Source organism: Halichoerus grypus, chromosome X, assembly GCF_964656455.1.
Source record: "Halichoerus grypus chromosome X, mHalGry1.hap1.1, whole genome shotgun sequence".
In the NCBI taxonomy this organism is placed as follows: domain Eukaryota; kingdom Metazoa; phylum Chordata; class Mammalia; order Carnivora; family Phocidae; genus Halichoerus; species Halichoerus grypus.
The window spans coordinates 68,300,055-68,323,204 of NC_135727.1; the positions used below are offsets into that span (position 1 = coordinate 68,300,055).

At 36.8% G+C, this 23,150-nt stretch overlaps 1 protein-coding gene and 1 pseudogene across 8 annotated transcripts in view; one reads left to right on the forward strand and one right to left on the reverse strand.

Moving 5' to 3' along the window:
* LOC118532617 (uncharacterized) overlaps positions 1-23,150 on the reverse strand; it is a 141,088-nt gene that overhangs the window by 11,891 nt on the left and 106,047 nt on the right. The gene's annotated exons all lie outside the window — the stretch shown is intronic.
* On the forward strand, positions 1,499-2,798 carry LOC118540895 (heterogeneous nuclear ribonucleoprotein A1-like; annotated as a pseudogene).

Here is a 23,150-nt window from a genome sequence, read left to right on the forward strand (position 1 = left end):
GTATATCTTTTGAAGATATTTTCTCCCAGTCTGTGGCTTATCTGCTCATTCTCTTGACAGTGCCTTTTGCAGGGCAGAAATTTTTAATTTTAAAAAAGTCCACTTTATCACTTCTTTCTTTGATGGATTATGCCTTTGGCATTGTATCTTAAAAAGCCACTGTCAAACCCAAGGTTATCTAGATTTTCTTCTATCTTATAGAATTTTTATAGTTTTGCATTTTACATATAGGTCTATGATGCATTTTAGGTAAATTTTTGTGGAACATATAAGGTCTGTGTATAGCTCCCAGTCAAGGTTTACCATATCTCACCTGGCTGCCAGAATTTCTTCTGCCCTCCAATTCCAAGTTGTAAAGATCAAATTCCTGGTGAGTACAGCCAAGAGTCTGAGGGCTCTTTTCATTCATCCAGTTCCTATTGATAGGATGGAGATTTTACTCCAGGCATGGCAGGACTAGAACCCTGGAACCCTGACTTCTCACCCTTGCCCCAGCTTTTTCATGGGGCAGAGGTTCCACACAGGGAGAGAAAAAGCCAGTAGACTACCACTTCACCCAGTACCCACAGTAGTTTTTCAGAGGGTTTTCCAGGGGCAGAGACAGTCCATAAGAAAAGTAAGCTCCAAGCTATACCCAAGGCAAATGACTATTTGAGAGTGTAGGAAGTTCAAATCTAAGGGGCACTCTTGAAATAATTAGTTTTGGGATGCCTGGGTGGCTCAGTTGTTTAAGCGTCTGCCTTCTTCTCAGGTCATGATCCCAGGATCCTGGGATCGAGTCCCAAGTTGGGCTCCCTGCTTAGCGGGGAGTCTGCTTCTACCTCTGCCTGGCACTCCTCCTGCTTGTGCTCTCTCACTTGCTCGCTCGCTCTCTGACAAACAAATAAATAAAATCTTTTAAAAAAAAATTAGTTTCTCCCCTTTAAGAGCAAGACGTTATACCATAAGCTGGCTACTTTGCCAGAGAAACCAAGGAAAGATACAGCTAAAAAGAACTTTCCTGAGAGTGGAATAAACTACAAAGATTGGCTTCAAACTATAACTTTGTGAAATTAATTAAATCAGACTGCTAAGCAATTTATGCTTCAGAGCATTGTTGAAAACATAACAGTCAGTTGGTAATTAGTAGAGCCTAATAGGTGAAGTATAATAAAGCAGACAGCTGAAAAGAGAGGTCAGAAAGAGTCAAAAAGCACTGCTATACTCTCTGTGATCCCAAGATGACTACGCACATGCTCAAGTCTTCACCCTCTGAAGAACAATACAAGTGCTTCACACCACAAAGAAATAGACTTCACTAAAACAGCTGTGCCATAAAACAACAACAACCAAGTAAACAAGAATAAAAATGAGTCTTGGAGAGGGTTAGAAGTTAGGATCCAGTATTCAACATATTACCTAAGATGTCTAGTTTTCACAAAAAATAATGAGATACTCGCTTTCTGCCCGTGGACGCCGCTGAGTAAGCATCATTAAAGTCTCCCCTCCCACTGCCGTCATGTCTAAGTCAGAGTCTCCCAAAGAGCCTGAACAGCTGCAGAAGTTCTTCATCAGAGGTTTGAGCTTTGAAACAACCGATGAGAGTCTGAGGAGCCATTTTGAGCAATGGGGAATGCTTACAGACTGTGTGGTAATGAGAGATCCAAACACCAAGCACCCCAGAGACTTTGGGTTTGTCACGTATGCCACTGTGGAGGAGGTGGATGCAGCCATGAACGTAAGGCTGGATGGAAAGAGTTGTGGAACCAAAGAGGGCTGTCTCAAGAGAAGATTCTCAAAGACCTGGTGGCCACTTAACTGTGAAAAAGATTTTTGTTGGTGACATTAAAGAAGACACTGAGGAACATCATCTAAGAGATTATTTTGAACAGTATGGGAAAATTGAAGTGATTGAGATCATGACTGACCGAGGCAGTGGCAAAAAGAGAGCTTTTGCTTTTGTAACATTTGATGACCATGACTCTGTAGACAAGATTGTCATTCAAAAATACCATACTGTGAATGGCCACAACTGTGAAGTAAGGAAAGCCCTATCTAAGCAAGAGATGGCTAGTGCTTCATCCAGCCAAAGAGGTCAAAGTGGTTCTGGAAACTTTGGTGGTGGTCGTGGAGGTGGTTTTGGTGGGAATGACAACTTTGGTCGTGGAGGGAACTTCAGTGGTCGAGGTGGCTTTGGTGGCAGTCGTGGTGGTGGATATGGTGGCAGTGGGGATAGCTATAACAGATTTAGTAATGATGGAAGCAACTTTGGAGGTGGCAGAAGCTATAATGATTTTGGCAATTACAACAATCAATCCTCAAATTTGGGACCCATGAAAGGAGGAAATTTTGGAGGCAGAAACTCTGGCCCCTATGGTGGTGGAGGCCAATACTTTGCCAAACCACGAAACCAAGGTGGCTATGGTGGTTCAGCAGCAGCAGTAGCTATGGCTGTGGCAGAAGGTTTTAATTACTGCCAGGAAACAAAGCTTAGCAGGAGAGGAGAGCCAGAGAAGTGACAGGGAAGCTACAGGTTACAACAGATTTGTGAACTCAGCCAAGCACAGTAGTGGCAGGGCCTAGCTGCTACAAAGAAGACACATTTTAGACAATACTCATGTGTATGGGCAAAAAACTCAAGGACTGTATTTGTGACTAATTGTATAACAGGTTATTTTAGTTTCTGTTCTGTGGCAAGTGTAAAGCATTCCAACAAAGGATTTTAATGTAGATTTTTTTTTTTGCACCCATGCTGTTGATTGCTAAATGTAATAGTCTGATCATGATGCTGAATAAATGTGTCTTTTTTTAAAAAAAAATGAGATATTCAAGGAAATAAGAACATCTAACCCATAAACAGTGGGGGGGGGGGGGCGGCGGGGAGAAGTAGGTAAGAAAAACGGCCTGTGAAAGAAAGCAGATGACCTATTTAAGAGACAAAGACTTCAAGGTAACCATTAGTTCAAAGAAATTCACTTCAAAGAACTAAAGGAAACTATGCCTAAAGAAATAAAGGAAGGAGAGAATATTATGAAAAACTATATACCAACAAATTGGAAACCTAGAAGAAATGGATAAATTCCTAGAAACATATAAACTACCAAAACTGAAGCAGGAAGAAATAGAAAATCTGAATAGACTGATAACCAGCAAAGAAATTAAATCAATAATCTAAAAACTCCCGACAAACAAAAGTCCATGACCAGATGGCTTTACAGGCAAATTCTACCAAACATTTAAAGAAGAGTTAATACCTATTCTTCTCAAACTATTCCAAAAAATAGAAAAAGAAGGAAAGCTTCCAAATTCATTCTATAAGGCCAGCATTACCCTGATACCAAAACCAGATAAGAGACACCACAAAAAAAAAAAGAGAGAGAGAGAGAGAACTACAGGCCAATATCACTCTACATGGATGCAAAAATTCTCAGTAAAATACTAGCAAACGAAATTGAACAATACTTTTTTTAAAAAATTCACCCAATCAAGTGGGATTTATTCCTGGAATGCAAGGGTGGTTCAATATTCACAAATCAATCAACGTGATACATCACAAAAAGAAGAGAGGATAAGAACCATATGATCATTTCAATAGGTGCAGAAAAAGGTACAACATTCATTCATTCATGATAAAAAAAATAGGTGCAGAAAAAGTACAACATTCATTCATGATAAAAAGTCTCAACAAAGTAGGTTTTAGAGGGAATAAACCTCAACATAATGGCCATATCTGAAAAGCCCACAGCTAATATCATCCTCAATGGGGAAAAATTGAGACCTTTTCCTCTGTGGTCAGGAACAAGATGGGGATGTCCACCCTCACCACTTTTATTCAACATTGTACTGGCCCCAGCAATCAGACAACACAAAGAAATAGAAGGCATCCAAATAGGCAAGGAAGAAGGAAAACTTTCACTATTTGCAGATGACATGATACTATACATAGAAAACCCGAAAGACTCAACCAAAAAACTGCTAGAACTGATGAACAAATTCAGTAAAGTCGCAGGATACAAAATCAATGCACAGAAATCTATTGCATTTCTCTTCACCAATAATGAAGCAACAGAAAGAGAAATCAAGGATTATCAATCCCATTTACAACTGCACCCAAAATAATAAGATACCTAGGAACAAACCTAACCAAAGAGGTAAAAGACCTGTACTTTTGAAAACTAATGATGTATTGTATGGTAACTAACATAACATAATAAAATTAAATTTTAAAAAATTTTTAAAAATTAAAAAAAAGAAATATAAAGACTTTATTATACAAACCTCCCAAAAGAAGACCAAGGTGAAGAAGGGCTTAATGGAAGCGATTTCGGGGTGTGGTGTTTATTCACAGGAGACCAAAAATTATTTTGAAATAATTGTATTTCCAGACACATCACCAACTTTTAATGACAAGGATAGAAATACCACAAAAAAAAAAAAAAAAAGAAAAAGGACTTCGAACCCTCAAAACCTACTTGCAGTGAGCAAACTACTGCAAAAGCTACACAGTTGAAAGTACAGGCTACCTATCATATAAGGAAAGATAACATAGAGGGTGGAACAAAGAACCCTGAGGGAGAACCAAGAACCATGGAAAATTACTCTTTTTGAAAAAAAAAAAGATTATTTATTTATTTATTTGACAGAGAGAGAGACACAGCGAGAGAGGGAACACAAGCAGAGGGAGTGGGAGAGGGAGAAGCAGGCCCCCGCAGAGCAGGGAGCCCAATGCGGGGCTCAATCCCAGGATCTGGGATCATGACCTGAGCCGAAGGCAGACGCCTAACAACTGAGCCACCCAGGCACCCCCATGGAAAATTATTCTTGGGCAGGAATGGGACTGAGTCCTAATAAAGAAACTTCTAAAATTTTCCTGCTTACATTTCAGAATTTCTATGTATTCCTCTGTGCCTCACATTTTCTCCCTATTTGAATAGGAATGTCTATTGGGGTTTCCTTTTCATACAGTCTTACCCTGTATGTTGAATGAAGGAAATGCACACAACTTCAGATTCAGGGGAACCATACTTGAGGTGATTTACTTAAGAAAGTACACCTGAGAAACCTCATCTGCACACGAATCTGATTTAGATGATGAAATCATGGACTTTGAGCTAATGGTGTAATGAAATGTAATGAGAGGAGGTTTTTGTGGGCCTTTGTAGGAGGTGAGTGTATTTTGCATGTGGGAGGGTTGTAAATAACTTGTGGCCATAGAAACACCTATAGGGTTTTTTTAATCCAAATAAACTACATGACATAAAATTCACCATTTTAAACAATTCAGTGGTTTGTGGTATATTCACTAGTTTTGCAACCATCACCACTATCTAACTCCAGAATACCTCAATGGACAACCCCCAAAAGAAAGAACCATACCTACTAGCAGTTAGTCCACATTCATCTTTCCTCTCATATGCTGGCAATTAACTAATCCACTTCGTATCTTTATGTGTTTGTCTATTCTGATTATTTCATACCACAGGTGGCCTTTTGTATGTGGCTTCTTTCACTTAGTGTAATGTTTTCAAGGTTTATCCATGTTGCAGCATGTCTCAGTACTTCATTTTTTTAATTGCTGAATAATATTCTACTGTATGGTTATACCACATTTTATTTATCCACTCAAGAGTTGATGGACATTTTGGTTGTTTTCTTTTTTGGCTATTATGAATAATGCTGCTATAAATCATCATGTATAAGGGAGAAGGTGTTATAAGCCCAAAATACAGTAATACTGGCTTTTACATTTACCTATTTAGTTATCTTCCCTGCTGTTCTTCATTTCCTTATGTGGAGTTGAGTTACCATCTAGTATCCTTTCGTATCAGCCTAAAGGACTCCTTTTAGCATTTGTTGAAGGGCAGGTCTGGTAGTGACAAACTCTCGGTTTTTATAGATCTGAGTATGCCTTAATTTCTCCTTCATTTTTTTATTGTGGTAAAATATATGTATTTTTTAATCATTTTAACCATTTGTAAGTGTTAAATTCAGTGGCATTAAATACACTCCACAATGTTCTGTAAGCATCACCACTAAATCAATACCCAAAACTTTTTCATCATCCCAACAAAAACTCTCTGTACCAAGTAAACAAAGACTTGCCCTTCCCCCAATTCCAGTCTCTGGTAACCTCTATTCTACTATCAGTCTTGGAATTTGCCTATTCTAGGTATGTCATAAAATTGAAAGGACACCATATTTGTCATCTGTGTCTGGCTTATTCACTAAGCTAATGTTTTCAAGGTTCACCCATGTTATATCACATATCAAAATTTCATTCCTTTTTATGACCAAATAATATTCTATTCCTCTGTTGGTTGACACTGGGTTGGTTCCATCTTTTGACTATTGTGAATACAGCTGTAATGAACACTGTACAAATATCTGTTTGAGTCCCTGTTTTGAATTCTTTTGGATATATGCCTAGGAGTGGAATTGCTATGTCATATGGTAGTTCAACGTTGAACCTATTGAGAAATTGCCAAACTGTTTTCCATGGCAACTGTGCCTTTTTATATTTCCACCAGCAATGAATGCACAAGGGTTCCAAATTCTCCATATCCTCGCCAACACTTGTTCTTTTCTTTTTTTAACTATAGACATCTTTGTAGGTGTGAAATAGCATCTCATTGTGGTTTTTATTTACATTTCCCTAGTGACATATAATGTTAAGCGTCTTCTCACGAGCTTATTGGCAATTTGCCTATCTTCTTTGGAAAAATGTCTAACTCATTTGCCCAATTTTGAATTGGGTTCTTTGTCTTTTTGTTGTTGAGTTTTAGGTGTTCTTTATTTACCCTAGATACTAATCTCTTATCAGATATATGGCTTAAAGGTTGTTTTTCTGGTTTCTTTATAGCATCCTTTGATGCACAAAATTTCTTAATTTTCATGAAATCCAATTTATTCTTTCATTTGTTTCTTGTGTGTTTGGTATCATATCCATGAAATCACCAGATCCAATGTTATTAGGATTTTCTTCAGGGTTTTCTTCTAAGAGTTTTATAGTTTTACCCTATAATTTTAGGTCTTTGATGCATTTTGAGTTAATTTGTGTATATGGTGTAAGTTAAAGATCTAATTTTATTCTTTTACATGTGGATATCCAGTTTTTCAAGCACATTTGTGAAAAAACTGTCTTTTCCCCCATTGAGTCTTGGCAACTTTGTCAAAAAGGAATTAATCATATATGTGCAGGTTTATTTCTGGGATTTTATCCTATCCCATTGCTCTATATGTCTGTCCATAATACCTATACCATACTCTTTTATGTACTGTAGTTTTGTAGTAAGTTTTGAAGTTCAGAATTCTAAGTCCTCCAAATTTATTCATTTCTTTCAAGATTGTTTGCGCTAACATGGGTCTCCTGAGATTTTATATGAATTTTAAGATAGGTTTTTCTATTTCTACAAAGAAAGCCATTGAAATTTTGATATGGATTACATTGAATCTGTAGATCATCTTGAGTAGTATTTTCATCTTAAGAATATTAAGTCTTCCAATCCATAAATACAAGATGTCTTTGCGGTTATTTAGGTCTTCTTTAATTTCTTTCAGGAATGTTTTATAGTTCTCAGTGTACAAGTCATTTGCCTCCTTGGCTAGATTTATTGCTAATGATTTAATTTTTAATTAATTTACTTTTTACAGGTCTCACTTAGGAAAGTATGCACCAAACACATTTACATTTCTTTTTTTAAGCCAATGACAAAGACCCAGTTTACCAGTTTCACTCTTTTAAACATAAGCTTAATGTTACATATTTGAACAATTGTTAAAACTTGCTAAGTTGCAAGTATTCATACACAACTAGAAAAATCCTCAATTTACATTAAACCAGACATGTATTATGATTAATACATTAATATTTTTCACTACTAATAGTAATACTAAAAATAATTGAAATTATTTTTGTGGAAGATTCATCCTGGCACTATTAACTTCACAGAACACTGACACTACTTAGCTCACATTTCAAACACAATGGAAAAGCAGGTCTATGCTGGTGTTAGTGAATGAAAGTGTCGGGGCCACCTTTGATTACACTTAATAAAAATAAGCAAAGTACATACAGAGATTTACAACAATTTCAAAGATAAAAAATGCTACTATCATGTAGTCCCAACAATAAACTCAAAAGTCTATAACAAATAGGGGCTCTGATGAGCTGTTTATAAAAACTTTAGATGAGGTGCACTTATACTGAGAGTTGAACTCTTTAGAAATCTTCAAAAAATGTTCCTGTTAATCCTCAAATGGTGCTTGTTATAGTTTAACATTTCTGTTAACTGTATGCATTGAATTACTTCTTACCCAAGCATAGCTGCTGCTCTTTGCCATTTATTGTTAAGGACTTAACTGGCCCTCTTTAATTTCTTTCTTGAGCATTTTTGACAATTTTCTTTGTAGTGATTTCTCTGCCATGAACCATTTTAGTAGAAGTTGATATAGATTTGAAGTTGCTCATCCCACTACCACCAAATGACATGGAAGAAAATGAAGTGAGCCCCCCCCCCAATTTCTGACCTAGTAAACCAAAGGAAGTAAATCCTGAATCAAAAGAAAAAAAGCCCACCTCCAAAAAATGGAAATCCACTGAAGGCAGAGAAAACCAACCCTGTGCCTTGGCTCCTGCTCCCATGGTGAAGGGGCTCCTTTGATTCCCAGAAAAGTCCTCAAAAGGGTTTCTGAGAAAATCAGATGAAAACAGGTGTCTTCCACCACAAAATTCCCTGAAAAAAGTCATCTGGATTATGGAATGTGAAGCCAAACTCAAGCAGACTGTCAAAATTACTTCCATTTCCACCTCCATAATTTAATCTTTCTTTGCATATTTGTCATAGATGTCCCATTTTTTAGCATCTGTTAACACCTTATATGCCTCAGCTACTTGTTTGAATTTTCTCTCTGCTTCTTCTTTATTCTTGGGATTTTTATCTGGATGCCACTTCAGGGCCAGTATTCAATATGCCTTTTTGATATTCTTGGCTGAGGCATGTGTCTGCATGCCTAGAACTTCATAGTAATTCAGATGTTTTAACAGGCTGTTGGAATGAGTCCGAGGATGCAGGAGCAATTAGCAGAAAGGAGGAACAATAGGGTGGCAGCCTGGGCCTCCCCTTGGTTCTGGCATGGCTGTTCTGGTGAAAGTGTCAGAGGCCACAGCTTCTCCTGCTATACTCTCCTTAGATCTAATATTTTAAAATATTATTATCAGTGGAACTGCATTCTTCATTTTTGGAATGTTTGTTGCTGGCATATAGAAAAAGAAATGATTTTTATGTGTTGATCTGTACCCTCCAACTTTAAAGAATTTGTTTTCCGGTTCTAGTAGCTTCTAGTGGATTCTTTAGGGTTTTCTAAAAATTGGATCATATAATCTATGAATATAGATAATTTTACTCCTTCATTTCCAATTCTGATGCCCTTTCCATTTTTCTCTTCTAATAGCTCTGACTAGTACTTCTGGTAAAACATTGAATTGCAAAGGGTGAAGGTGGGCATCTTTTCTTGCTAGTGACCTTAGGAGTATAGTTTTCATTGTTTCGCCATTGAATATGATGTTAACTGTGGGGTTCTCATAAATGCCCTTTCTTATGTTGAGAAATTTCCCCTGTTCCCAGTTTTCTGAGAGTGTATATCACAAAAGCATGTTGGATTTTGTCAAATGCCATTCCTGAATCAATTAAGATGATCATGAGGATTTCTTCCTTTGTTCTATTCATCTGATATCTTACATTGATTTCCTTATGTTGAAACACCCTTGCATAGCTGAGATAAATTCCACTTGGTCATGGTGAATGATCCTTTTAATATGCTACTGGATTTGGTTTGCTAATATTTTGTTGAATACTTTTGCATCTATATTCATAAAGAATATTGATTTGTAATTTTCTTTCTTGTAGTGTCTTTTTAAAGATTTATTTTTTGAGAGAGAGAGAGTGGGAGGGGAGGGGCAGAGGGAGAGGAAGGAAGAGGATCTCCAGCAGACTCCCTGCTGAGCAACGAGCCCCACAATCTCACGACCCCAAGATCATGACCTGAGCTGAAACCAAGAGTCAGATGCCCAACTGACTGAGCCACCCAGGAGCCCCTCTTGTAGTGCTTTTATTTGGCTTTGGACCAGAGTAATGCCAGCCTTATGGGATATATTAGCAAGTGTCCTCTTCTCTAATTTTTTGAAAGAGTTCTAAAAGTACTGGTATTATATCTTCTTTAAATGTTTGGTAGAAATCACCAGTGAAGCCATTTAACTCAGGATTTTATTTTGTTGGGTGTTATATTAGTTATTGAATCTTTTTACTTGTTATGGGTCTGTTGAGATTTTCTATTTCTTCTTGAGTTAGTTTAAGTAAGTTGTGCTTTTCAAGGAATTTGTCCATTTTTCTGTTATCTAATTTGATGTACAATTTTTCATACTGTTTTCTTACAATTCATTTAATTTTGTTAAAGTCAGTAGTAATGCTGCCACTTTCATTTCTCATTTTAGTTATTTGTATCTTCTCTTCTTTTTCTCAGTCTAGCTAACCATTTGGTGATTTTGTTTTTCTTTTCAAAGAATCATCTTTTGATTTCATTGATTTTCTTTATTGTTTGCCTAGTCTTTATTTTGTTTATCACTACTTTAATTTTTTTTAAGATTTTATTTCTTTCTTTGACAGAGAGAGACACAGCAAGAGAGGGAACACAAGCAGGGGGAGTGGGAGAGGGAGAAGCAGGCTTCCCACGGAGCAGGGAGCCCGTGCGGGGCTCGACCCCAGGACCCCAGGATCATGAGCTGAGCCTAAGGCAGACGCTTAATGACTGAGCCACCCAGGTGCCCCTATCACTACTTTAATCTTTATTATTTCCTTTTTTATTTAGCTTTGGGGTAGCTCACTCTTTCTTTTCTGGTTCCTTCAGGGTTGAAGTAAGGTTATTGATTTGATCTTTATTCTTTTCTGATGTAGACATTCACAACTATAAATTTCCCTCTGAGAACTATTTTGTCTGCGTCCCATTATTTTGATATATTGTGTTTTCATTTACACTTGTCTTTAGGTATTTTCTAATTTCCCTTGTGAATCCTTCTTTTACCCATTGATTGATTGCTTAAAATTAAGAGTTTAATTTTAATATATTTGTGAATTTTCTAGTTTCTTCTGTTATTGATTTCTAACTTTATCCTGCCGTGGTCAGTTAATATATTTTGTATCATATCCATCTTTTCACATCAATTGAGACTTGTGGTTTACTATGTACTCTATCCTGGAGAATGTTCCATGTGCATGTGAGAAAATGTTTATTCTCTTATTCTTGAGTTGAGTGTACTTTATATGTCTATTAGGTTTATTTGGTCCAGTGAGTTGTTTGAGTCTTCTCTTTCTTTACTTATCTTCTCTTTGGTTGCTCTATCCATTATAGAAAGTAGACTATTGAAGCCTCCCACTTCTTATTGAAGAATGTCTGTTTCTCCTTTCAATTCTGTTCATTTTTGCTTCATATATTTTGAGGATCTGTTATTAGGAGGTAATTGTTATGTCTTCCTCATATAGATGGCCAAAAACACATGAAAAGATGTTCAACATCACTAATCATCAGGGAAATGCAAATCAAAACAACAATGAGATATTACCTCATGCCTGTCAGAATGGCCAGAATCAAACAGACAAGAAATAGCAAGTGTTGGGAAGGATGTGGAGAGAAAGGAACCCTTAGTGGGAATGTCAATTGGTACAGCCGAGTGGAAAACAGTATGGAGTTTCCTCAAAAAATTAAAAATAGAAATACCATGTGATCCAATAATACTACTACTGGGTATTAACCCAAATTAAATTAAAACACTAATTTGAAAAGATATATACACCCCTTTGTTTATTGCAGCATTATTTACAATAGCCAAAATATGGGAGTAATCCAAGTGGAAGATGTATACACACACACACACACATAGAGGAATAAAAGTTACAGCATAAGGAATATATTCAATGATATTTTGATAGTGTTGTATGAGGACAGATGGTAGCAAATTTTTAGAAGTGTTTATTTAAATTCCAGTTAAACATACAGTTAGCATGTTAGTTATATTAGTTTCAAGTGTACAATTTAGTGATTCAACACTTACATATGACACCCAGTGGTCATCACAACAAGTGTACTCCTTAATCCCTATCACCTACTAACCCATCCTCCCACCCACCTCCCTTCGGGGAACCATCAGTTTGTTCTTTATAGTTAGGAGTCTTTCTTGGTTTGCCTCTCTCTCTCTCTCTCTTTTTTTTCCCTTTGCTTATTTGTTTCTTAAATTCCACATATGAGTGAAATCATATTATATTTGTCTTTCTCTGACTTACTTCACTTAGCATAATACTCCCTGGCTCTATCCACATCTAGCTTCATCCAGATAGTTGCAAATGGCAAGATTTCATTCTTTTTTATGGTTGAGTAATATTCATATATAACTATATATGAATACATATATATATATATATATATACATATATATGTATATATATATACACACTCACACACATACACACACACACATACACCACAACTTCTCTATCCATTCATCAGTTGATAGACTTTAGACTTTTGGGCTCTTTCCATATTTTGGCTATTGTGGACATTGCTGCTATAAACATTGGGGTGCATGTGCCCCTTTTAATCAGTATTTTTGTATCCTTTGGGTAAATACCTAGTGGTGCAATTGCTGGGTCATAGGGTAGCTCTATTTTTAACATTTTGAGGAACCTCCGTACTGCTTTCCAGAGTGGCTGCACCAGTTTGCATTCCCACCAACAGTGTAAGAGGGTTCCCTTTCTCCACATCCTCACCAACATCTGTTGTGTCTTGTGTTGTTCATTTTAGCCATTCTGACTAGCCATTTTTTCTTTTCTGTTTGTCTCTTTTTTCTTCCATTTGTTCATTTGTTTTGTTTCTTAAATTCCACATATGAGTGAAATCAAATGGTATTTGTCTTTCTCTGACTGGCTTATTTGACTTAGCATTATACTCTCTAAATGCATCCATGTTGTTGCAAATGACAGGATTTCATTAATTTTTGTAGCTGAATAGTACTCCATTATTATATAATGGAGTACTATTCAGCTAAAAATATATCACAGATATATCTGAAATATATATATCACATCTTCTTTATCCATTCATCAATCCTTGGACACTTGGGCTGCTTCCATAGCTTGGCTATTGTGAATAATGCTGCAGTAAACACAGGATGCATATATCACTTTGACTTAATGTTTTCATATTCTTTGCATAAATACCCAGTAGTGTGATTACTGGATCATATGGTAATACTATTTTAACTTATTGAGGAACCACCATACTGTTTTCTACAGTGGCTGCACCAATTTGCATTCCAACCAACAGTGCACATGGGTTCCCCTTTCTCCACATCCTTGCCAACACTTGTTTCTTGTGATTCACTTTAGCCATTCTCACAGGGGTGAAGTGATACCTCTCTGTGGTTTTGATTTGATTTCCCTGATGATGAGTGTTGTTGAGCATCTTTTCATGTGTTTGTTAGCCCTCTGTTTGTCTTCTTTGGAGAAATGTCTGTTTGTGTATTTGGTGTTGAGTTGTATAAGTTCTTTTTTTAAAAGATTTTATTTATTTGTCAGAGAGAGAGAGAGAGCACAACTGGGGAGCAGCAAGCAGAGGGAGAAGCAGCCTCCCTGCTGAGCAAGGAGCCCAATGTCGGGACTCGATCCCAGAACCCTGGGATCATGACTTGAGCCAAAGGCAGACACTTAAGCAACTGAGCCACCCAGGCATCCCTATAAGTTCTTTATATATTTTGGATACTAATCCTTTATGGGATATGTCATTTGCAAATATCTTCTCCCATTCAGTAGGTTGTCTTTTATTTTTAAAGATTATTTATTTATTTATTTAAGAGAGAGAGAGAGAGAGAGAGAGAGAGCATGACCTGGGGGAGGAGCAGAGAGAGAGGAAGACAAGCAGACTCCCCACTGAGCAGGGAGCCTGATGCAGGGCTCAATCCCAGGACCCTAAGATCATGACCTGGCTGAAATGTTGGATGTTTAACCAACTGAGCCACCCAGGCACCCCAGGAAGTTGTCTTAGTTTTGTTGGTTGTTTCCTTTGCTGTGCAAAAGCTTTATTTTTATATAGTCCCTATAGTCTATTTTTGCTTTTGTTTCCCTTGCCTCAGAAATCATATCTAGAAAGATGTTGTTATGGCTAATGTCAGAGAAGTTACTGCCTGTGCTCTCTTCTAGGACTTCATGATTTCAGGTCTCACATTTAGGTTTAATTCATTTTGAGTTTACTTTCGTGTATGGTGAAAGAAAGGAGTCTAGTTTCATTCTTTTACATATAGCTGTCCAGTTTTCCTAGCACAATTTGTTGAAGAGACTCTTTTTCCCATTGCATATTCTTGCCTCTGTTGTTGAAGATGAATTAATCATATAACCACTGATTTATATCTGGGATTTATATTCCATTCCATTGATCTATGTGTCTATTTTATGCCAGTACCATACTCTTTTGATTACTACAGTTTTGTTATATAATTTGAAATCAGGAATTATGATACCTCCAGTTTTGTTTTTCAAGATTGCTTTAGCTATTAGGGGTATTTGTGATTCCATACAAATATTAGGATTGTTTCTTCTAGTTCTATGAAAAATGCTATTAGTATTTTGATGGGGAGTTCATTAAATGTGTAGATTGCTTTGGATAGCACAGACATTTTAACAATGTTTGTTCTTCTAGCCCATGAGCATGGAATGTCTTTCCATTTGTTGGTGTAATCTTCAATTTCTTTTATCAATGTTTTATAGTTTCCAGAGTACAGGTCTTTCACCCCCATGGTTAAGTTTATTCTTAGGTATTTTATTATTTTTGGTGCAATTGTAAAAGGGATAGTTTTCTTAATCTCTCCTTCTGCTGATACATTATTAGTGTATAGAAATACAATTACTTTCTTTACATTGATTTTGTATCCTGTGACCTTACTGAATTTACTTATCAATTCTAGTAGTTTTTAGGTGGAGTCTTTAGGATTTTCTGAATATAGTATCATGTCATCTGCAAATAGTGACAGTTTTACTTCTTTCTTACCAATCCGGATGCCTTTTATTTTTCCTGTTTGCCGTGGCTAAGACTTCCAGTATGATGTTGAATAAAAGTGGTGAGAGTGGTCTTCTTTGTCTTGTTCCTGACCTTAGGGGAAAGCTCTAAGTTTTTCACCATTGATTATGATGTTAGCTATGGGTTTTTCATATATGGCCTTTATTATATTGAGGTATGTTTTCTCTAATCCTACTTTATTGTGTTTTTATCATGGATGTTGTATTTGTCAAATGCTATCTCTGCATTTATTGAAATGATCATATGGTTTTTATCCTTTCTTTTATTGATGTGATGCATCATGTTGATTTATTTGTGAAAACTGAACTACACGTGCATTCTGAAAATAAATCCTCTTTGATTGTGGAGAATCATTTTTTAATGTATTGTTGGATTCAGTTTGCTAATATTATGTTGATGATTTGCACATCTATGTTCATCAGAGATATCGGCCTGTAATTCTCTTTTTTGTGGTATCTTTATCTGGTTTTGATATCAGGGTAATGCTGGCCTCATAGAACGAATTTAGAAGTTTTCTTTTCTCTTCTATATTCTGGAAAAGTTTGAGAATAGATATTAACTCTTCTTTAAATGTTTGTTAGAATTCACCTGTGAAGCCATCTGGTCCTGGACTTTGGTTTCCTGGGAGTTTTTTGATTACTGAATCAGTTTCATTTCTGGTAATCTGTTCAAATTTTCTAATTCTTCCTGCTTCAGTTTTAGTAGGTCATAGGTTTCTAGGACTGTAACATTTCTTCCAGGTTATCCAGTTTGTTGGCATATAGTGTTTCATAATATGCTCTTATGATTGTATTTCTGTAGTGTTGGTTGTGATTTCTCTCATTTGTGATTTTATTTGAGTCTTTGAATTCTCTATTAGGCATATTGCTTATCTTCATTTCATTTAATTCTTTGCTGTGATTTTGTCATGTTCTTCATTTGGGACATATAACTCTGTCTCCTTATTTTGCATAACTATCTTTGTTTGTTTGTATGTATTAGGAAAGTAAGCTACATCTCCTGATCCTGTAGGTAGTGGCCTTATGAAGAGGTCCTGTAGGGCCCTGTAGTGCAGTGTCCCCTGTTCACCAGAAGTAGGCACTTCAGGTGTTTATATTATGTGTGTTTTGTACACCCTATTGTTGTGGTTGAGCCACGTTTGCTTTTAGCCCAGTCAGTTTCCATGGCCCCTGTGGCCTATTGTGGGGAGGTTTTGGTACCTGTGCTGTTAAGGGTCTAGTCTGGCATCACCCTGGTGTTTTAGTTGAAGGTGATCAGTTGCCTTCCCTTAGCCTGCTTGCCAGGGTTGTAGTTCCACCAAACTGCAGGGCACTCTCCTGTGGTGTCCCCTGAGAGGTTCTAATTGGTGAGTGGGGCCTGCAATGTGATCAGATGTCTGCCCACAATCTGTTGGGTTTTCAGTGACCCTGAACTATAGGTCTCTCTCCTTGTACTGCCCAGTGTGAGGTTTTTGTTTGTAGTCAGGGCCAGCAGTCTGATCATATGTCGGCCCCCAGCCCACTACTGGGACTGTAGTTGAACTGGTATGTGATTATCTTCCCCTCTTTCCAGGGCAAGAATCACTTTGGAGTGCTGCTGGTCACTGGGCTGCTTACAAAATGAGACAGGTTAGGTGCCACTTTGGAAGGATTCCTGCTGAGTGGTGCAGCTTGGATGTGGTGGACCTACAGGAAATGGTGGGGCCTGGGCATGCTGTGTTAACATGCTATGTGGAGAGTGTTTATTCTGGTTTCAGCATGTGTGCAGGTATCTAGGCTGGAGAGGGGAGAGAAATGGTGCCAGCCAACCCCCCTTTTTTTTTCTTGAAGAAGTCTCCTAAAGATCCTTGCCCCTCCAACACACTTTCTGAATTTATTAAAGAAATCTTCTTGTATACCCTAGGTGCTTTTCAAACTGCTGCTTCTCTGCTGTATCTTGGTGAGGTTGCTTGTTACGCTGTCTCTTTAAGGGCAAAGATTAGCTGAACCTGCTGATTTTTAAAGTACCTGGAGTTAAGCCCCACTGAATGCAAAAAAGAAAAATCACAAAGTTAAGCCTCAATGATTTTCAAAGCCAAATATTATGGGTACTTATCTTCCCAGTGCGGATCCCCCATATCTGAGGTGCCTGGTGTGGAGTCTGTTCCTCTCCTTTATCTGTGTTTGTGGTGTTCATGATTAGTCTTGTTGGGAGTTTGGTTTCTGACCGGGTCTCCACCTCTCCTACTGTTTGCTTTCTTTTTCTTTTTTTTCTTTCTTTTTCTTTCTTTCTTTCTTTCTTTTCTTCCTTTCTTTTTCTTTCTTTCTTTTTCTTTTTCTTTCTTTCCTTTCTTTCTCTTCCTTCCTTCCTTCCTTCCTTCCCTCTTTAGAGAGAGAGACAAAGAGCATGTGTGTGGAAGTGGGGTAGGGAGAGTGGGCAGAGGGAGAAGGAGAGAGAATCTTAAGTAGTCTCCATGCTCAGCATGGAGCCCGATGCAGGGCTCAATCTCATGACCCTGAGATCACGACCTGAGCTGAAATCAAGAGTTGGATGCTTAATTGACTGAGCTGCCCAGGTGCCCCACTCCTACAGTTTTCAATGTGGCCTCCTCTCTATGTTTAACTATGGAGAGTCTGTTCTTCCACTCTTCACATCATTTTATGGGTTAGTTGTACTGATGTGGCTGTTAGTTGGGATGAGGTGAGCTTAGGGTCCTCCAATTCTGCCATTATCCTCAATTCTAATGGTTTGTTTCATGCAGTCTTTATGGCTTTCTAAATATGGTATCATGTCATTTGCAAAGACATGACTTCTTCCTTGGTAATTTGGATGTGTTTTATTTCTTTTTATTTTCTGATTTCTGTGGCTAGGACTTCCAGTATTATATTGAATAAAAGTGGTAAGAGTGGACATCCGTGTTTTGTCCTTGATCTTAGTTTTTTGTCGTTGGGTATGTTAGCTGTGGGTTTTTCATCTATGGCCTTTATTATGTTGAGGTATGTTTCCTCTAAACCCACTTTGTTGAGAGTTTTTATCATAAACAGATGTTTTATTTTGTAAAATGTTTTTTCTGCACCTCCTGAGATTCCCATATCGTTTTTTTTTTAACTTGAGTGTAGCTGACACACGTTACATTACTTTCAGATGTACAACATAGTGTTTCAACAAGTTTATACATTATGCTATACTCACCATAAGTGTTGCTACCATCTATTACCATACAATGCTATTACAATATTGTTGACTGTATTCCTTATGCTATGCCTTCTATTTCCATGACTTATTCATTCCATAATAGAAGTCTATATCTTCCCTTCCCCTTCACCTATTTTGCCCACTCCCCCATTCTGCTGCCCTCTGGCAACCATCAGTTTGTTCTCTGTATTTACAGGTCTGATTCTGCTTTTTGTTTGTTTAATTCATTTGTTTTGGTTTTTAGAATCCATGTATAAGTGAAAGCATATGGTATTTGTCATTCTCTGACTGATTTATTTCACTTAGCAATATACCCTTTAAGTCCATCTATGTAGCAAATGGAGCAATCTCATCCTTTTTATGGCTGTGTAAAAATCCGTTATATATATACCACATCTTTCTTATCCTTTCATTTATTGATGGACATTAGGTTGCTTCCTATCTTGGCTATTATAAATAATGGTGCAATAAACATAGGGGTGCATATATCTTTTTAAATTTGTATTTTTGTTTTTTGGGACCCAGTAGTGGAATTATTGGATCATATGGTATTTCTATTTTTAATTTTTTAAGATGTATTTATTTATTTCAGAGAGAGAGAGTGTGGGGGTGAGGGGCAGGGGGAGGAGGAGAGAGAATCCTAAGCAGACTCTGCGTTGAGTGCAGAGCCTGATGCAGGGCTCAATCCCACAACCCTGAGATCCATGACCTGAGCCAAACCAAGAGTCAGATGCTTAACTGACTGCACCACCCAGGCACCCCTCTATTTTTATTTTTTTGTGGTAACTTCATAGTGTTTTTCACAATGGCTGTACCAGTTTACATTCCCAACAACAGTGTACTGGGTTCCTTTTTCTCTACATCTTCACCAACACTTGTTATTTCTTGTCTTTTTTATTTTAGTCATTCTATCAATTAGTCTTTATCCTTCCTCCTGTTAAGGTGATGTATCACATTGATTGATTTGCAAATGTTGAACCAACTTTGTGTCCCTGGAATAAATCCTACTTGATCATGGGAGATGATTTTTTAATGTATTGTTGAATTCAGTTTACTAATATTTTGTTGAGGATTTTTGCTTCTATGTTCATGAGTTATTGGCCTATAGTTTTCTTTTTTAATGTTTTTTTTTTTTTGTTTTTTTTTTTGGTCATCTGTCTGGTTTTGGTGTCAGAGTAATGTCTTCATATGATAAATTTGAGAGATTTCCTTCCTTTTCTCTCTTGGAATAGTTTTGAGGATAGGCACAAACTCTTCTTTAAGTGTTTGGTAAAATTCACCAAATTCTGGTTTTGGAATTTCATCTGGTCCTGGACTTCTGTTTTTTGGGAGTTTCTTGATTACTGATACAAATTCATTACTAATAATCAGTCTGTTCATATTATCTATTTTCTGTTTCAGTTTTGTGAGAATGTGTTTCTAGGAATTTATTCATTTCTTCTTGGTTGTCCAATTTTTTGACATATAGTTTTTGATAATATTCTCTTAAAATCCTTTGTGTTTCTGTGGTGTTGGTTATTTCTCCTTAATTTCTGATTTTATTTTTTTGAGTCCTCTCTCTTTTTTCTTTGATGAGTCTGGCTAAAGTTTTATCGATTTTGTTTAACATTTCAAAGAACTAGCTCTTGGTTTCATTGCTCTTTTCCATTTTTCTTTGTCTCTGTTTCATTTATTTCTGCTCAAATCTTTATTATTTCCTTTTCTCTACTACCTTTGGACTTTGTTCATTTTTTTAAAGATTTATTTATTTATTTTGCGGGGGGGAGAGAGAAAGAGAGAGAGAGAATGAACTGGGGAGGGGCAGAGGAAGAGAACCTCAAGCAGACTCCCCCATGAGCACAGAGCCCAACATGGGGCTCAATCCCACAACCCTGAGATCATGACCTGAGCCAAAAGCAAGAGTCGGATGTCCAACTGACTGAGCCACCCAGACACCCCTGTTCATTCTTTTTTTCTATCTCCTTGAGGTTTAACTTCAGGTTGTTTATTGGACATTTTTCTTGTTTCTTGAAGTATGTCTGTATTGCTATAAACTTCCTTCTTAAAACTGCTTCTGTTGCATTCTAAAGGTTTTGTACCATTGTGTTTTCACTTTCATTTGTCTAAGAAATTTTAAAAATTTCTTCGATTGTTGGTTCACCCATTCATTGTTTAGTAGCATTTTGTTTAGCTTTCATATATTTGTGTTCCTTCCAGATTTTTTCTTGTAATTGATTTCTAGTTTCAAACCATTGTGGTCAGAAAGGATGCTTGATATTATTTCAATCTTTTTAAATTTATTGAGAATTATTTTGTTGCCTAACATACGATTTCTTCTGGAGAATGTTCCATGTGCACTTGAAATGAATATGTATTCTTCCGTATTTTTGTTGAATGTTCTGTATATATCTGTGAGGTCATTCTGTTCTAATGTGTTGTTCAAAGCCACATTTTCCTTACTGATTTTCTGTCTGGATTATCTACCCACTGATGTAAGTAGGGTGTTAACGTCCACTACTATTACTGTATTACTGTAAATTTCTATGTTTATGTCTCTTCACATTTCTTTATCTATCATGGTGTTCCCATGTTTCTTGCATAGATACTTACAGTTGTTCTATTCCCATCTTCATCTGATCCCTTTATCATCATGTACCACATTTCTTTCTTGCTATGGTCTTTGTTTTAAAGTCTATTTTGTCTGATATAAGTAATGCTACCTCAGATTTTTTTTTTTTTTTTTGCTTCCATTTGCATGGGGTATGGTTTCCTATCCCTTCACTTTTAGTCTGTGTGTGCCTTTAGATCTGAAGTGCATATTTTGCAGGCAGCATATAGATGGGTTTTCTCTTTTTTCTTTTCTTTTCTTATTTTTTTCTACTTTTTAAAAATTAGTTTCAGGTGTACAATGTAGCAATTCAGCATTTCCATACAATACCCAGTGCTCATCACAACAAGTGCACTCCTTATCCCCATCACCTACTTAGCCGACTTACTCACCCACCTCCCCTCTGTAGCTATTAGTTTGTTTTCTATGGTTAAGATTCTGTTTCTTGGTGTACCACTCTCCTCTCTTTCTCGCTCTCATTTTTTCCCCACATACTCGTTTGTTTTGTTTCTTAATTCCACATATGAGTGAAATCATATAGTATCTGTCCTTCTCTGATTGGCTTATTTCGCTTAGCATAATACTCTCCAGCTCCATCCATGTCATTGCCAATGGCAAAATTTCATTCTTTTTTATGGCTGAGTAATATTCACACACACACACGCACACATGCACACACACACACACACACCACATCTTTACCCATTCACCAGCCAATGGACACATGGGCTGTTTCCACAGTTTGGCTATTGTAGATACAGCTGTAATGAACAATGGGGTGCATATAGCCCTTTGAATTAGTCTTTTTTTGTATTCTTTGGGTAAATAACTAGTAGTGCAATCGTTGGATCACAGGGTAGTTCTATTTTTAACTTTTTGAGGAACCTCCATAGTGTCTTTCCAGAGTGGCTGCACCAGTTTGCATTCCCAGCAAAACTGCAAGAGGGTTCCTTTTTCTCCACATCCTTGCCAAAACCTATTGTTCCTTGTGTTGTTGATTTTAGTTATTCTGACAGGTGTGAGGTGATATATCTCATTGTAGTTTTGATTTGTATTTCTCTGATGATCAGTGATATTGAGTATCTTTTCATGGGTCTGTTGGCCATCTGTATATCTTCTTTGGAACAATGTTTATTCACATCTCTCCATTTTTAATTGGATTATTTGTTTTTTGGGTGTTGAGTTTTATAAATTCTTTATATATTTTAGATACTAACCCTTTATCAGATATGTCATTTGCAAATATCTTCTCCCATTCCATAGGTTGCCCTTTAGTTTTGTTGATTGTTTCCTTTGCTGTGCAGAAGTTTTTTATCTTGATGGAGTCCCAATAGTTTATTTTTGCTTTTATTTCCCTTGCCTCAGGACACGTATCTAGTAAGAGGTTGCTACAGCCAATGTCAAAGAGGTTACTGCCTGTGTTCTCCTCTAGGATTTTGATGATTTCAGGTCTCACATTTAGGTCTTCCATCTATTTCAAATTTATGTTTGTGTATGGTGTAAGAAAGTGGTCCAGTTTCATTCTTTTGCATGGTGCTATCCAGTTTTCCCAACACCATTTGTTGAAGAGATGTCTTTTTCCTGTTAGATATTCTTTCCTGCTTGGTTGAAGATTGGTTGACCATAGAGTTGTGGGTTCATTTCTGGGTTTTCTATTCTGTTTGATCTATGTGTCTGTTTTTGTACCAATACCATAGTGTTTCAACCACTACATCTTTGTAATATAACTTAAAAATCCGTAATTGTGATGCCTCCAGCTTTGCTTTTTTTTTTCCCCCCAAGGTTGCTTTGGCTATTCACGGTCTTTTGTAGTTACATGCAAATTTTAGAATTGTTTGTTCCAGTGCTGTGAAAAATGCTGTTGGTACTTTGATAGGAATTGCATTAAATCTGTAGATTGCTTTGTGTAGTATAGATATTTTAACAATATTTTTTCTTCAAATATATGAGCATGGAATTTTTTTCCACTTCTTTGTGTCACCCTCAATTTCTTTCTTCAAATTTTTATACTTTTCAGAGTACAGGTCTTTTACCTCTTTGGTTAGGTTTATTCCTAGGTATGTTATGGGGTTTGGTGCAATTGTAAATGGGATTGATTCCTTGATCTCTCTTTATGCTGCTTCATTATTGGTGTATAGAAATGCAACAGATTTCTGTACATTGATTTTATATCCTGTGACTACTGAATTCGTGTATCAATTTTACCAAATTTTTGGTGGAGTCTTTCAGGTTTTCTATATAGAGTATTATGTCATCTGCAAATAGTGACAGTTTGACTCCTTCTTGTTGATTCGGATGCCTTTCATTTCTTTTT